The sequence below is a fragment of the Ovis aries genome, chromosome 11, assembly GCF_016772045.2.
Source record: "Ovis aries strain OAR_USU_Benz2616 breed Rambouillet chromosome 11, ARS-UI_Ramb_v3.0, whole genome shotgun sequence".
Lineage (NCBI taxonomy): Eukaryota > Metazoa > Chordata > Mammalia > Artiodactyla > Bovidae > Ovis > Ovis aries.
The window spans coordinates 23,328,868-23,343,807 of record NC_056064.1 but is presented as its reverse complement, the minus strand read 5'-3'; the positions used below and the strand labels follow the sequence as shown (position 1 = coordinate 23,343,807).

The 14,940-nt window shown below is 46.2% G+C and overlaps 1 protein-coding gene across 2 annotated transcripts in view; it reads left to right on the top strand.

The window, feature by feature from the left end:
• Window positions 1-11,940: 11,940 nt before the first annotated feature.
• Window positions 11,941-14,940, top strand: part of METTL16 (methyltransferase 16, RNA N6-adenosine) — a 68,415-nt gene continuing 65,415 nt past the window's right edge. The window contains exons 1-2 of one of the 2 annotated variants that reach the window (XM_060395319.1): window positions 11,941-12,087; window positions 14,843-14,928. The gene's annotated coding sequence lies outside the window, so the exon portion shown is untranslated. The remainder of the gene's footprint in view (window positions 12,088-14,842; window positions 14,929-14,940) is intronic. The other variant, XM_004012555.4, reaches the window with a different exon arrangement.

The following is a 14,940-nucleotide window of genomic DNA, read 5'->3' as shown; positions in this document are numbered from 1 at the left end:
TGACTGAAAGGCATGGCTTCAATTACAGGACTTCTGTGCACTGTAGACAGGAACAGCACAGAAAAAGTTAATACTTTTTCTAGATCTTCAGATTGGAAGATCTAGCCCAGACTTGCTGTGTATACTGTAATTTTAAACGAAAAAAGAACTCCCTTTTGTGCTATAGTCATGTATGACAGCTGAATAATTTAAAAAAAAAAAAGAAGAGAAAAAACAACCTCTAGTTGGATTGCTGAGTGCCTTTGCTGAAATTCCTGAATAGGGCCTCTGTTTCAGACGGAGGCTGAAGTATGGCAGCCTGTGTGAGTCCAGAGGTTGGAGAGGTTGTGCACAATCCTGGCCTCCATGTTTGCTGCCTCATGAGTCAGGGGATCAAACTGGGACTCCAGACATCTTTGCATCAGGTCCAGTTTCCACGGCCTCCATTAGAATCCACGCTGGCAGCCTCACAGACCAACTCAACTCTCTGTCTCACCTCTTTTTCCATTTTGAAATGGAGAATGTCTTACCTTTCTCCATTTTGAAGATAAATTCTCAGCTCATGGAGTGAAAGAAGGACCAGGCCAAAAGCTTCCTCTTCCTTTCTACCTTGTCCACAAATTTCCTCCCCCAAATAGAAGACCCATTTAGGGGTGAGGAGGAGGACTAGATCTGCCCCCTTTAGCTCTCACAGAGAGCTTGCTTTCCCCACTCTTGTTTCCTCTCCTCGGGTCTCTTTTACCCTCAATGTACCACGACCCCTGCAGGGAGTGGGGAGTACGATCTGAGGGAAAGGTAGGGGTAGTGTTCACATTTTTTTTTTTTTTGCTGCAACTCGTCTTAGTTGTGGCCTTCAGACTCTCAGTTGCAACATGTGGGATCTAGTTCCCGGACCAGAGATTGAACCCAGGCCCTCTGCACTGGGAGGGTGGAGTCTTAACCACTGGGCCACCAGGGAAGTCCCCAACTCTTTTGTTGTTCCCTACAACCTGACTGTCCTACAGCTGAGCCTGGTGTGGGAAGGAAAGTCTCAGGCCTCAACTTGCCAAGTTGTGCAATGGACCAGCTGACAGCTGAGGCAAGCTCTTCCCGCCCCCAGATAGTGTCAGTAGTTTGAAAAGCAACATCTTCTAAGGTTGAACACCTGGACCTTGGGTGGAGCTGGGGCAGGGCTAGGCAACTGGCTTTAGGTCCCTCCTGCCTCACCTCTGTGTCTCAGCAAGGATCAGGGAGGCAAGGTAATGGAGAGGTGCAAGGCCTGGGTTCTAGGTACCTGCCGATCAAATGTCCCCAGTCCATCCAGGTCTCCTCCTTCAGCTTAGTTTTTTCATCGAAGACAAGTGGGTGAAACTAGATGGACTTTAACATCCTTTCCATCTTTTAATGGTTCTCACACGTTATCAGCATCCCCAAAGACAAGCCTCTCTTGGACTTCCCTAGTCCGACAGCTGAGACTCTGAGCTCCCAGTGCAGGGGGGCATGGGTTTGATCCCAGGGAAGGGAATTAGATCCCACATGCTGAAAGGAAGAATTCCCATGCTATGACTGAAAGATCCTTTGTGTTGCAATTAAGGCCTGCTGCTGTTGCTAAGTTGCTTCAGTCGTGTCTGACTCTATACGACCCTATGGACTGTAGCCCGCCAGGCTTGTCTTTCCCTGAGATTCTCCAGGCAAGAATCCTGGTATGGATTGCCACGCCCTCCTCCAGGGGATCATCCCTACCCAGAGACCGAACCTGTATCTCCTATGTCTCCTGCATGGGAAGGCAGGTTCTTTACCACTAGCGCCACCTGGGAAGCCCCAAAACTAAGACCTAGTGCAGTCAACTAAGCAATTTAAAAAAAAAAAGAAGAAGAAAATCTTTGAGGACTTCCCTCATGGTCCAGTGGTTAAAATTTCACACTTCCCACACAGGGGGCAAGGTTCAATCCCTAGTCAGGGAACTAAGATGCCACATGCTGTGCAGCGAAACCAACAACAACAACTGTATCTTACAGGCAAACCAATAGGATCTATGAAGATAAGAGGCCTACCCCAGGCCACACAGTCAGGTAGGAGGAAGATGGGACATTGAAACCCACCTAACCCATTCAACTGCTTTGTTCAAGGCAAAACTTTGTCTCAGGAGCTCTGCCCTCTTCTGACGGATGAGTGGTCTTGAATTAGGAAACATGGCAAGAGGAGAACAATCAAGGCCTTGGAGAGCTCCAGATGTGCTGAGCTCATAAGCAGGGAAGAAAGGAAGAGAGAAAGCGCCTCATCAGGGATGCAAAAGGAAGCCTGGAGAAGCAGACAGATGTGAAACCGGCAGATTCAACGGAGTGACTGCTAGGGATGCATTCAGATAAGAAAAGTAGGTGGTAGGCTGGCTTGCTTGTTTAGGAGAACAATGTCCCAAGTGTAGTCCTGCTGTTAGCAGAGAAAAAAATGCCCTATTAGCTAAGCATGGAGTTAGCCTGACCAAGCCTGAAAAAAAAAAAGCCATTACTTAGTGATAGATACGGTCTATGAGAAACAGACTGGGAAGGGGCAGAACAGGGGCTTGCCCTGCTCCGAATGCTGAGATGGAAGTCGGTTTGAGCAACGTTCCTGTGTGGTCTCTTTAGGCCTGAGATCTTGCTTTCTGGTCTACAGTGCCTGTCGGAGGAGAGATGAGGGGGGGATCCAAGAATTAAATAACCTTGAGAGAACACAGTAGCGGCTAGAGGATTTCATCTTTCTCTCTCTTCATTTTAAAAATTTCAAGATGTTTAATATAGCCAAAAGAATATATGTTATAGAGTTATATATGCTAAGTCGCTTCAGTTGTGTTTGACTCTTTACAACGCTATGGACTGTAGCCCGTCAGGCTCCTCTCTCCATGGGATTCTCCAGGCAAGAGCACTGGCATAAGTTGCTATGCCCTCCTCCAGGGGTTCTTCCCGACCCAGGGATCGAACCAATGTCTCTTATGTCTCCTGTATTGGCGGGCAGGTTCTTTACCACTAGTGCCGCCTGGGAAGCCCATATAGAGTCATATGCATAATAATAAAACAAACACCTGTGAACTCACCACCCAACTTAAGAGCTAGAACACACCACCGTTATTCAAAGCTCTCATCCCCTACCTTGCCCAGAGGTGACCACTAATCTGAATTTATCCTGTGATCTTTTTACTTATTTACTTTAGGCTGCACTGGGTCTCCATGGCTGCACACGGGCTTGCTCTAGTTGCGGTGACTTTTCTTGGAGGAACACAGGCTCTAGGTCACGGGCTTCAGTAGTCGTGGGACAAGGGCTTAGTTGCCCTTTGGCAAGTGGTATCTTCTCGGCCTAGAGATCAAACCCGTTTCCTCTGCATCAGCAGGCAGGTTCTTAACCACTGGAGCCTCAGAGAAGCCCATCCCACAGTCTTTTGCTTTCCTTTATATTTACCCACATGTAAATCCCCAATGAATTGTGTAGTTTTGCTTATTTTTGGATTTAACAAAAATGCCTTCTTTTCTGTGATGACTGTTTTCATTTATTATGTTTCCAAGACTCATCCACGCTGATGTGTGTACAGTTCACTCGTCTGAAATATGCATAGTGTTCCGCTGTGTGACTATGCCACAATTAATACGTCCATTCTTTTGTCCAAGGGCATTTGGATTCTTTCAAGTGTTTTTTTTTTTTTCTTTGCTCTTTTGGAAATTCTGCTGAGAACATCCTGGATATTTATGTTTCCTGGAGTTTAAGCACATGACTTTCTATGGAATATATACCCTGGAGTGGAGTTATTGGGTCAAATTGTTTTTCTGAGTGGTTAGACCCATTTATCTTTCACTCATTAGAGTTCCTGTTGCATTCCATCCCTTCACTGAGGTGCGGAGGTGTCCTCCCACTTTCCAGCAGCATCCCTAACCTCGGTTATCTCTGCTGGTGATCATGGGGGCACTCCCATCTTTCCCAGCCTGACCCCATGATGTTTTTAAAGCCCCAGTGAACGTGTGAGATGTTTCTGTGTATCCCTATGCTCCTGGCTGAGCACAAGAGAGGAAACGACAGGTTAGAGATAGACTGGGTCCACGTGACCATCAGAATTCCTGGATCATTTTGGAGAATGAAGGCCACTGGATAGATTTGTTAGTTCTGTCCTAACACAAAGCACACTGGAGCCCTGGGGTGACTGAAGAAGGCTGGGTAATTTCCGTCCCTATCTGCCCCCCAACAGCCTCCCCTGTTTCTCAAGTGAACACTATTTACCTCCCTCCACTTCCTCTTCCACTGTCAGTATTTCTCCAGGTGTGGTCTACCAGCCAGCTACATGCGAATCAGCTGGGATGCTTGTTAAAAATGCAGATTCTCAGAATCTAAAAGAGAGTGGGCATGTGTACAGGTACAACTGATTCGCTTTGCTATACACCTGAAACTATCACAACATTGTAGATCAACTGTGATTTGTAACATTGGGGTATTTTATGCCCCAATAAAAGGTAAAAAATACAAAAAACGTCATGAAAAAAAGCAGATTCTCAGAGCCCTCCTCCTACTGAAGCAGATCCTTTGGGGTTCAGCTCAGGAACCTGCTCTGTAACAAGTTCCCCAGGTGATCTATGTGCACAGTGAGGTTTGAGAGCCGCTGCTGTAAGCACTGCCATCAGGGAGGTCAAGCCAAGGTCATCTCTAGGCAAGTTCAGACACTCTCTCAATACCTCCTCCAGAAAGAATGAGTTGAGGGACTTCCCTGGTGGTTCAGTGACTAAGACACCACACTCCCAATGCAGGGAACCCGGGTTCCACTCCTGGTCAGGGAACTCCCATCCCACATGCCACAACTAAGACCATGTGGAACCAAATAAATGACTAAATAAACGCTGTGCTGTGCTAAGTCGCTTCAGTAATGTGTCTTTGTGACTCCCATGGACTGTAGCCCATCAGGCTCCTCTGTCCATGCGATTCTCCAGGCAAGAATACTGGAGAATTGGGTTGCCATGCCCTCCTCCAGGAGATCTTCCCAAACCAGGGATGGAACCCCTGTCTCTTATGTCTCCTGCATTGGCAGGTGGGTTCTTTACCACTAGTGCCACCTGGGAAGTCCCAACTAAATAAATATGTAATATTTTTAAAAACAAAGAGTTAAATCCCATCTTCTCATGACCCTTCTACTTCCCACTGTACCCCAGGGCAGCAGGGATAAGAACACTTAAATTGTAGCATCTGTGTGGACCAGATGTGGATCCCACCCCTGTTCACAGTAAAGACAAACTACAAACGGGTGCCTGTTGGTAGAGACCCAGTCAGTTTCATTACAGTACATTTTCCAGAAGAATGCTATGCAATTATTAAGAGAGACTTTATGTCTTTATCATTGCATCTCGACTTTAATGGAACTGAAAATAGATATTCAGACAAAATCTTGTGCAGGAATAGTTCAGTACTACTCACAATAGCCAAAACACAGAAACAACCCAGATGTCCAACTGATGAATGGGTTAGTAAAATGTGATGTATCCGTATAGTGGAATATTATTATTCAGTCATAAGAAGGAATGAAGTATTGATACCTGCTGCAACATGGATAAATGTTGAAAACATTACCCTAAAAGAAAGATGCTGGACACAAAAGGTCACATATTGTATGATTCCATTTATATGAAATTTCCATCGAGATGGAAAGTATATTACTGGTTGCCTGGGGCTAGGGGCAGAGGGAGGTGAGGAGTGACTGCTTGAGGGTTATGAGGTTTCTCTTGGGGGTGATGAAAATGTTCTGGTAATGGATGTACAATATTGTGAATATCATAAAAACTGAATTGCAGACTTTAAAATGGTCAAATAGCTTTATGTAAATTCGGTCTCAATAAGGACACGTTCAATTGTAACATCCAATTCAAACTGCCTTAAACAATTAAAAAAAGATGTGTTTTGAGTTGAAGGTACTTAAAAACAAAAACTACCCAATGTGCACAATTTGCTTCCATTCCTCAAGGGCCGCAAACCCACTTTGCTCCAAGACCCTTGCTCAGAAGCTCTGGAGAGGTGCTGTGGGGACAGCACACAGTGGAGGTAAATAGATGCCTGAGAGCCAAATAGTCCGGGGTTCCAGCTCTGGCCCCATCACTAACTTACTGCTGCAACTTCTGCAGAATTTCTAGTCTTCCTCCTCTCTAAAATGGGGCAATCACAGTCCCCATCTCATTCGGTGCTTGTGAAGAAGAGAGAACGTCTTTGAAGCCCCAGACACAGCGCCTGGCAGTGATAAACACTTAGATCAGCTGTTTAATATTAGCAGAGGACAACGTCTTGAACGCGGACTAATGGGAACTGCCCTCCAGCTCCCAGACTGAGCAGTTTAATTAAGCCTAATGAAGCAGGGCAGGTAGGAGAGGATTTCAGAGAAAAGCAACAGTAGCTCATCTTTTCTGGGCGCTGTCTCAGCGGCAGGTTCCCAGGCCCTTCCTCGAGTGAGTTCCGTCTCGCTACCCACCCGCCCCCGGCAGAGATGCGCTGGGGACCAAAGACGCGGGCGGCCGCAGCCCCGTCCCAGAGGCGAGGAGCGGGCAGCCTTGGGGCGGAGAAATGCGGGCAGTGGTCTGCGGCCTTGCTGGCCTTCTGGTCCCGGGCGGGGCGGCGAGGGTGGGCCAAGGCCGGGGAGAACCCGAGGCCTTCGCCCGACGCAGCGCGGTGCGGCCTGCGGGGAAAACCGAGCTTAACGGCCTGGAGGAGCTTGAGGACGCGGCTGAGGCGGAAGGGAACTGGGAGAGGGCAAGGCGCGGGGCGAAGGGTGCCGGGCCCTGGGGGTGGGCGGGCGGGGACAAGGAGCCAGAGGAAGCGGGGATCTGAAGGAACCCGGGGGGTGAGGGTGGATTAGAGGGTTAAGCGAACCAAAGGGGAGTTGGCATCCGCCGGCCCCGCCTCCACGAAACGCCCTTGACCGAGCTCTGCGCCCTTCCCTTAAAGCCCACGCTTTGGGCTCCGCGCGAACCCTCCCTGTTCACAAGGCTCTGATTACTCACTTGTCTCTTCCACTGGTCTGCGATTGTTTTCGAAGTTGTTTTTATTTCGTTTTAAACAGTGCACACAGGATCGAACTGTGTCCCTCTTTTGCACTTCAGCAGAGACCTCGGGGCTCCTTGAGAGCAGGCCTGGTCTATTTTCACATCTGCAGTGCCTGGCACAGGGTAACCTCTCCGCAGTTGGTGGTTGAGTACATAATGAATGGTTGCCTGATTGAACTGCCTTTGCTGGGAGGCATATTGCACCCTTGGGACTCTAGAAGCAGAGGTGGAGGGACTATGGGAGCGACCCTGGCTCAGAAGTACTAAGAGCTACTACACTCCCTTAGGTGTGTGTTGTTGTTGCTCAGTGGCAAAGTCGTGTCTGGCTCTTTGTGACCCCATGGCCTGCAACAGGCCAGGCTCCTCTGTCCCCCACTATTTCTTGGAGTTTACTCAAATTCGTTTCCATTGAGTTGGTGATGCCCTCTAACCATCTCATCCTCTGCCGCTCCCTTCTCCTTTTGCTTTCAATCTTTCCCAGCATCAGGATCTTTTCCAATGAATCAGGCTTTTCGCATCAGGTGGCCAAAATATTGCAGCTTCAGCTTCAGCTTCAGCAATAGTCCTTCCAGTGAATATTCAGGGTTGATTTCCTTTAGGAATTGACTCATTTTGATCAATGGCGAGGCAGTAATGAGCAGTGGTGTAAAGTGTGATCTTAATTTTCTGCCCTGGAATTGAACCTGGGTAGCCTGAATGGTTAGATGACATCACCGACTCAGTGGACATGAGTTTGAGCAAGCTCTGGGAGTTGGTGATGCACAGGGAAGCGGCATGCTGCAGTCCATGGGGTTGCAAGAGTCTGACAAGACTGAGCGACTGAATTGAGCCTGGATGAAGAGCAAGAATCCTAGCCAGGGTTAGAGGCTAGAAGCTATTTTCCCCTGGATCTTTGTCCCCAGTGAAAAATGCATTTATCATGGAGGCAAAACTGTAAATGCAGGTACAAAGTTTATTTCTAGAGACACAGCAGAACAACAAGTGGGAGAGCACATGGAGACACAATTTGTTAAGACAGAAGCAAGACAAAGATGCACACCCGGAGAGAAAGGGCATGGATGTCCCCTCCATACCCTTAGGAGTGAGGAAGAGCACCGTAAAGAGGCTGTTAAGTTATTTATACAGTTCAGTTCTTCCAGGCCTTTGTCTTCCTTCAGGCCAATTATCTGGCTTCTTTTCCCCTGGGATCCTCTTCTGGGTGTGCACGAACTCCTCTGCCAAGATGGATCTTGAAGTGAAGGCTTCTGGGAGGAGCAAAACTCCTGATGGCCTGGCATTATCATTTGACTTTTTACCTACAGGGAATCTTTCTGCACGTGTATTGTGTCTCCCTTGTCCCAAAAGAGGGAGGAGTGGAGAGCCCTTAATCCTTTACTCAAACAGGGTTTTGCCCCTCTTTGTCCTTGCTATGACTACTACCTTAACGTGTTTACAAGAGACAAACACTGGCTATTTACCCTGTTTCTGTTGTTACATCCATTTTGGAGGTCAAACAGGAGGCTAATTGTGAATGCCTTAACTGGAGCCCATCTATCTCTTGTCTCAGGAAATGCTAACATTTGTTAACTATCCAGCTTGAAGCCCAATTCTTCATGCCTCCTGAAATGGAAAAAGGAGGCCAGTTGCAAATGTCTAACCTGGAGTCTATCTCCCTTCAGCTTGATTTCCTTGGTGTCCAAGGGACTCTCAAGAGTATTCACCGACAACACAATTCAAAAGCATCAATTCTTTGGTGCTCAGCTTTCTCTATGGTCCAATTCTCACACCCGCACATGACTACTGGAAAAACCACAGCTTTGACTATGTGAACCTTTGTCAGCAAAGTGATATCTCTGCTTTTTAACACACTGTTCTAAGTGTTGCGTGCTGGTGGACAATGTCAGAGCACACTCATTGCTATTCCCTCTTCTGAGCCTCACACTATCCTTGGGAAGTAGGTATGGCTAATGCTGTAATTCTCATTTCACAGGTGAGAAAAATGAGGTTCGGAGCCAGAAGTTAGGTAGAACCCAGCCTTGCCTGCTTTCTGAAGCCAGCCTTCCTAGAGCTCCTGCACCAGGCTTGTAGCTACTGATGCCAGGAGGGCTGGCATTTCTCCTGCTTTTCCTTTTGCCTGCTGCAGATTTCAGGGCTGCAGGGTGCAAGGAGGGGTCCCTGGACTGGTGACTGCGGTCAATAGTAGGTGGAATGTTGGTAAAGATATTAAAATAGAGCAAAGTTATCATTTAATACCAGTCCAAGCTTGATTCAATGCAGGTGTACTTGCCAACCCTTTACAGGGCTATGTACTTGGAGAGGAGGGTGAGCTGATGAGTGAGACATAGGACTTGCACTTGGGGAGCAAAAACTTGGTAGGACATTAGCTTTAATATTTACATTTATTTATTTGGCTGTGCTGGGTCTTAGTTGTAGCACTCAGAATCTTTAGTTTTGGTATCCCAACTCTTAGTTATGGGACCTAGTTCCCTGACCAGGGATCAAATCCAGGCCACTTGCATTGGGAGCATGAAGTCTTAGCCCCTAGACCACCAGGACATTAGGTTTATATATAGGATATTTAGGAGTTCAAGAGGTTTATCTAAAAACAGCGATTCTCAACCAAAGGTACACAGCATACCTGTGGAGATTTTTAAGAATATCTGTGCAGAATATTGCTGTTAGTCACACCTCAGACACACTGGGTTAGAATTTCCTGGAGTGGGATCAAAGTATGTGGATTTTCAAAAAATCTTTCCCTGGATTCTGATGTACACACCTACATAAGACCTGTTGCCCTAATACAGTTTTTATTTTTTTAACGGTACATGGAATTCCCTGATAATCCAGTGGTTAGGACTCTGCCCTTTGACTGCCAGGGGCCTGGGTTTGATCCCTGGTGAGGTAACAGAAATTCTCCAAGCTGTGGTGGAGGGGTGGGGGTTGGGGGGATAAATAGTCACTGGACCTCCAGGGAAGTCCCTGTGCTAAATGTTTTATGTATAGATTTTAATTTACTTCTCACAGCAACCCTATGAGATTTGCGCAATGAGCAAATCAAGGCTTGAAAATCCCTGTCTGCAGAGCTATGATCTTTCTGGTTTGACCCACAGAGGGGTTGGAAATCTGTTTGATGCTAACAGAGAAATTCACCAGCAATCCACTTTCAACTTTACTAGTCATACCTCCAAGGCCATCTACTGTGTTTACCTTTCTAGAAGCAAGCACTAGATAATTTAACATTTAAAAGTCACTACCAGCTAAAGACATAAAACTTTCTGTAGTATTCTGTTCCACCAGGGGACCCAGTGAACCATACCTTCCAGTGTATGATACCTTCCAGGGTATCAGGAAGATACCCTGACACAGTCCCCTATTCCTGAATTTGGGCTGGCCCTTTGATTTGCTTTAACCAATTGAATATGGGAAAGCACCAGTCCTGAGGCTATCTTGCAGCTTCCACTTTTGCCTTTTTTGGGAAGCCACCATGGGGGGCTTCCTTGGTGGCTCAGTGGTAAAAAAAAAACCACCTGAAATGCAGGAGCCACAGGAGACACGGATTTGATCCCTGAGTCAGGAAGATCCCCTGGAGGAGGGCATGGCAACCCACTCTAGCATTCTTGCCTAGAGAATCCCATGGACAGAGGAGCATAGTGGGCTACAGCCCTTAGGGTAGCAAAGAGTTGGACATGACTGAAGCGACTCAGCATGCACGCATGCAATCCAACATGTAAGAAATCTGGCTATTCTGTTGGACAGATTATATAGAAAAGTCACATGGAGAAGGAGAGAATTTAAGTCTGTGGGAAGAGAGAGGCCCAATCATTCCTGTTGAACTAGTCCCCAGCTGATGCTATGACCTACAGTAAGGCCAGCAGAAAAATGGCAGGGCTAATCCCAGACCAGGTTTCACAGTGAGCTAATTATATGGTTGTTTTAAAACTTTTTTTTTTTAACTCTCACTGTTTTTATTTTCAGTTATGCTTCTTTCTAGTTTTATTTATATATATATACACACATTTTCCCAGAGAAGGCAATGGCACCCCACTCCAGTACTCTTGCCTGGCAAATCCCACGGACAAAGGAGCCTGGTGGGCTGCAGTCCATGGGGTTGCGAAGAGTCGGACATGACTGAGCGACTTCACTTTCACTTTTCACTTTCATGCATTGGAGAAGGAAATGGCAACCCACTCCAGTGTTCTTGCCTGGAGAATCCCAGGAACGGGGTAGCCTGGTGGGCTGCCGTCTATGGGGTCGCACAGAGTCGGACACGACTGAAGCGACTTAGCAGCAGCACACACATTTTCCACAGTTGATTTCCCAGGCTATTGATAATCCCTTTTCCTCCACAGTTAACACTAGAACATAAATATTTTCCCCACATCATTTTAGAACATTCTAAGAACACTATTTTCATGGCTGCATTACCAGGTTCTACCTAACTGGTCTCCATTTACGACCAATCCAGTTCCCTTAGATAAAATATTTATGATGATATTTTAATTTAAATTTCTTTAAGATCAATTTGTTGTTGTTTAGTCGCTAAGTTGTGTCTGACTCTTTTGCAGCCCCATGGATTGTAGTCCACCGGTCTCCTCTATGAATGAGATCTGCCAGGCAAGAATACTGGAGTGTCTTTTTTTAAAAAAAAAAAACAAACCAATTTTTGCCTTCTCTATAGAAAAAATCAATAGATAACTAGTAAGAACCTACTGTACAGCACAAAGACCTCTAGTCAATACTCTGGAATGGCCTATATGCGGAAAGAATCTCAAAAAGAGTGGATATATTTATAGGGATAACTGCTTCATTATGCTATACACCCGAAACTAACACAACATTCTGAAAAAGCTTGCTAGCACGCCCCCCTCCCTCCAACAGAGAGAGCCGCAAACTCCAGGTCTCGCGACAGTTTCTCTTTTCCTCGGAAACTGCTACAGATCTCGCGAGAATTACTTGTCCAATCACGAAACTGAATGGAGGCCCAAGATGGCGGCGCACTGGGAGCGTAACATCTGCGTTTCTAGGATCTTCGCGCAGCGGGTGGTTAAGACTCCGGGGTTGTAGAGGTCCACACTATACTAGTCGTCTGGCAGGAACTTTGACTTCAGAGGTGAGTCACTTAATATCACTCTTACAGGTTGCGAGTCCACTTAACCTTTGTAGCACCCAGGTTCCCTATTCCCAGTTTCTGGGCCTGTGAGGTGCTGGCTTTGGGATCGTCGGGTCTAGACCTGATTGTGTGTGTGTGTGTGTGTGTGTGTGTGTGTGTGTGTGTGTGTGTGTGTGCGTGCGTGCGTGCGTGCGCGGGGGCGTATGTGTGGTGGGATGGGTGGGGGAGTTGGCAAATAGAATGGAAACTAGTGCTGAGTAGGAAAGACCCCCTAGGCGGAGGCGATTTGAAAAGTGAAAGTGAAGTCGCTCATTCGCGTCCGACTCTTTGCGACCCCATGGACACCAGGCTCCTCCGTCCATGGGATTTTCTAGGCAAGAGTACTGGAGTGGGTTGCCTTTTCCTTCTCCAGGAAACTTCCCGACCCAGGGATCGAACCCATGTCTCCTACATTGTATACAGACGCTTTACTGTCTGAACTACCAGGAAAGCGGAGGCGGTTTAGAGAGATCCAAAACTGAGGCGGGAAGACAGTATGAGGGGGTAAGGTGAGCACGTGAAAGGAGTGGAAGAGATGGAGAACTGGCAATGGCGGAACTGTGGAAAAAGTCGGGTTTATGAGAAAGGGAGACGAGAGAATAATAGAAATTAGAAGTGGTAGAGATCTGTGCAGAAGGAATTAAAAGTTCTGAGAGCAGAATTTAGATTATTTTACAGAATTATGTATTAAGTAACCAGTGATAGTTGAAGAGGTATACTGAGGGTCAGGAGGAACCAAGGAAACAGAAGCATGGAGATGGAAAAGATTAAAGAAAGTGGAAGCGTCAGCTTACTTAAATGAAGGCCTACCACTTTGGCTTTCTGCACTGACTTGGGCAACCCGGAAGAAAAAGATTCAGTCCTAGGCCTGAACCTTTTAGAGATTCAAGATGGGGGCTGCTTATCAAGAATTGAGAGTTCTGTGTTTTAAGTGCCCTGGACAGTGTAAGAGTTCCATCTTGCTTTCAACCAAAAAGCGCTTATTGCTTACCTACTCTCCAGTTCCTACTTTAGGCTCTGGGATATCGCAGTGAAAAAGATAGACAAAATATTTTCCCTCATGAAGCTTACTGGCAAGGCAAATGTTAAAAAGTAAAGTATATGAAATATCAGATGGGTAAGTTCTATGAAGAAGACTGAAGCAACTAAAGGAGACAAAGGGTTCACTCGCTGCTCATTTAAATGGCGGTACTCAGAAAAGGTATCAGTAAGAAAGTGAGGTTTGATCAAAGACCTGAACAAGCGGAGGGTACCTTGCATGTATGTATTTCTGGGGGAAGAGAAACCCATGCAGACTAAACAGCAAGTACAGAACCCCTGAGGCAGGAGTGTGGCAGACTTGACAGAGAAACGGTAAGGAAGCCTGTGTGGCTACAGCAGAATGAGCCAGAAAGAGAAAAGTTTGGAGAGAAGTGGAGAATGACAAGGCTGATGCCAGGTAACGGCTGACAGTCAGTTAAACTCTGAGGAATGGGGTAGATTTAGCTAAGAACCCATTGCCTGTATAGGGAGCTCCGTTAGCAAAGAAGTGGCTTTATTGATTCGATGTGTATCTGTTCTGATCAAGAGGGTTGAATAATGAAGGAAGTGATTTTCACCATGTCTGTAATTTAATTTGTCCATGTGTGTTCACAGTGTCATGTGTGTTCCGTGATGTACACTAGACAGGGAGGAGAAAGTGGCAACAAATGAGTTTGGAGGGATAGATTTATGTGTGGCTTGTTAATTATTTTGAGTTTCATCAGCCTAAAAGCTTTAGGAAGCCGCTGAAGGGATTTAGCTAGGAATGTTCAGTTTTGCATTGGGGTGGGAGGAGGGGTATGTTGTCACCAGGATGAAGTGGATTGTGGGGGTTAAGAGTGGTTAGAGAGACATCAGTTAGAGGCTGTTGTAGTCAGCCAAGAAAGAGATGATTATGATCTCTGGCCTAGAGATGTGAAGTTGCGAAGGGTGAAAAATGGATGAAAGTGAAGTGAAGGTGTTAGACGCTTAGTCGTGTCCCATGAGACTCTGTGATCCCATGGACTGTAGCTCCCCAGGCTCCTATGTCCATGGAATTGTCCAGGCAAGAATATTGGAGTGTCTGTAAAGCAATTATCCTTCAATTAAAAAATAAATGAGATTGAAATTTAAAAGAATGAAATACAATAAAATAAAATTCTGGAAAAGAAAAGGATACTTTGGAAGCATCCTTTTGGAGAAGAAAGATCCAAAAAATGGGCCAAGAAATCACTAGGAGACAGAATATTCAGGACATAGTGTGTTTGGAATGGAGGAGGTAGGGTAAAAAGGTGCTGAAGATTTCTTGCTTTTGTGCCATGAGGAAGATCTGGGTGTCATTCAGCAAAATAGGGAAGATTAGAGGAGGACCTATTTGGGGTGGGTAGAAATGGTTTCATTTTGGACATGTTGTGCATGAAGTGCTTTTGAGCCTTTCACGTGAGTGGTCTGGGGGTCAGTTAGCTGCATGATTTCAATTGTCTGTGATGAAAACAATTCTTTTCTGAAAATGGTTCTTAAATGTGAAAAGCTATCAAAAACCTGAGTTAGAGTGTTAGCATTTATAACCGTGTAAAGTTATATCTCCAACAAAGCCTGCAAAAGAAATGTGCTTATTGCTAGGAGGTTCTGTTGTTGTTTAGTTGCTAAGTCATGTCGACTCTTGCAGCCCCTTGGATTGTAGCATTCATGCTTCTCTATCCTTGCGATTTCTTAGGCAAGAATACTGGAGTGGGTTGCCATTTCCGTCTCCAGGGGATCCTCCCGACCCAGGGATCGAACCCGTGTTTCCTTCATTGGCAGGTGAATTCTTTA